General features: G+C 46.6%; 1 long non-coding RNA gene across 1 annotated transcript; it reads left to right on the forward strand.

Annotated features, from left to right (window-relative positions):
* The first annotated feature begins 386 nt into the window (after positions 1-386).
* Positions 387-1,592, forward strand: LOC146689244 (uncharacterized). Its single transcript, XR_014916079.1, has 2 exons — positions 387-779; positions 905-1,592. It is a non-coding gene; the product is annotated as an uncharacterized LOC146689244 (long non-coding RNA).
* Positions 1,593-2,108: the final 516 nt, after the last annotated feature.

Consider the following 2,108-nt stretch of genomic DNA (forward strand, 5'->3'; position numbering starts at 1 on the left):
TGACAACTCGTACCTTTCCGCTCCCCTTTTTCTCCCTCCTCGCGCTCACAGACCCATAATGTGTATGGCAGTCCATTCTCCCTGAAACACGGACTACACTGCCCATGATGCTACATTCTTTAGAGCTATGCTTGTAGCATTCTGCCTGTTAGCTTAGCACAACAACAACAACAACAACGAAAAGGCGCTCTCTCACCCAGGAAACACGCAGTCGCAGAGAGAGAGAGAGAGAGCGTTGCCCTGTAACCATGGCAACCGTAACGCTGCCGCCTGGAACAACAGAACGTAGCTGTCAAACAAAACCCAAACAGTCCTGACCCGCGACAAAATGAAACAGGAAAGTACCCCAGTGTATTCCATTTATTTCAACAAAGTAACTGTATTCTGAATACCACCTGTTTAAACGGTAACTGTAACGGAATACAGTTACTCATATTTTGTATTCTAAATACGTAACGGCGGTACATGTATTCCGTTACTCCCCAACACTGGTTGTGTGACAGTATGTTTTGCACTAAGTACTGCAGCAATTTCCTAATGTTGTAAACCTGCTCAACATTTGGCAATAAAACCCTTTCTGATTCTGATTCTGAACCTTGTTGCAGGGGAGCAGCAGCTGTTTGACTTGTTGCTGACTCAACTCCATGTATTTTTATGGCGTTGGTTGTGTTGCTTGTCTCTGTGCTCATTTAGTGTCAGATCCACCAGGCTGGGAAAACTTCGGGTGGTGGTCCAGCTGCTGTGAGACATCGGCAGCGCTGTTTACATGTGGAAAACAGGTGTGCTGTAGTGAACACGGTCTGATCACGCCTGTTTAATCAGCAGATAATTCGGAATGAAACAAAGACACATGTAGGTGTCACCTTCATCGCAGTGATCTGACACTGTGATTGGACCTCTGTAGAGCTGAAGTCCTGGAACTGAAGGGAATCCTGGACTCTGATAAAGATCAGATGGCTCTCTGGCTATTAGCTTCACCAATGTCTTCAGGTTTCAGTCTCCTGGAGTATGTTTCCCAGAGTACCTCACCTTTCTTCTGTGCTCTAACATCAGCAGATCTCCAAGTTTCTTCCTCAGGTGGAGTTACTGTTAGTGAGTAGATTAAAGTCTGCCAGGCTGAACATGCAGTGGGTTTATAAAATATGATGTTTTGTTCTGGTTCTGACCTTTTCCCCTTGCTTCTGTCTCTGAGAGGAAGATGGATGTACTGATGGAGTCACAGCTGTATCCCATCTGAGGAAGGCAGAGGAGGATGACGAAGAGGTGAGGCAGAGGATGATGGAGAGAGAAAACGTCCGACTTCTCTGCCGAGTCTGTCTGCGAGGTGAAGGATGGAGGGAGCGGGTGAAGGGATCATTCCCTCGCCAACGAGCCTCAGCGAGGCTGGAAAAATGAGCGCTGTCCCGGGAAACTCCTCCGCTGAGCTCGGATCGGCCACCCCCGGCTCGTTACTCAGATCGGCTATTCAGCCAGACCGAATGAAAAATAGTCCCATAAAATCCAGATGGCTGAGAGTGTCAGCAGAGAACAGGAGAAAGTTTGACAGATTTGATTTAAACTTATGTTAAAAAAGAATCTTTTTGTTATTGAGAGACTTTGATCTGGGCTCGCTTTAAAAAGAGAACTTTTTTGGTTTACCTCCGATGACACACAGAGATCTCTTTGAAACCTTGAGCCAAAGAAGAAGACACCTCTTCCTGTGTAATGTGTTGCTCCTGAGATGTCCCAACAGGGCCTCTGTACATGCTACATACAGTTTCAAACTTCCTCCTCCTTCGCTCTCTGAGCTCACCACGTATTTTAGTTCCAGCTCATTGGCCACTATAATGACCCGTCCTCGCTGCCGTCTTTGCTTGGCTGCTGCTCGTTTGTAAATGTTGTTCCTGTCAGCCGCTCTGGTCTGCCTGCTATTGATCTTCCTGCTCGTTTGGACCTGCTTACTAATCAGCGTCGCACATTACAGACGCACAGAACTGATTAGTGAGTTCACCACCACACACAGAGCAGCTTGCTTTAATCAGCTGTTTCAAGTGTGCTCGCTGTTTCTGGATTAATTCTGTGATGATGCAAAAACAAATGATTCTCAAAGCAAACAGCTGATGTGGACC

The sequence above is a fragment of the Copadichromis virginalis genome, linkage group LG17, assembly GCF_057382275.1.
Source record: "Copadichromis virginalis isolate Kocher_CV1m ecotype Utaka linkage group LG17, C_Virginalis_male_GT1.1, whole genome shotgun sequence".
Taxonomy (NCBI): domain Eukaryota; kingdom Metazoa; phylum Chordata; class Actinopteri; order Cichliformes; family Cichlidae; genus Copadichromis; species Copadichromis virginalis.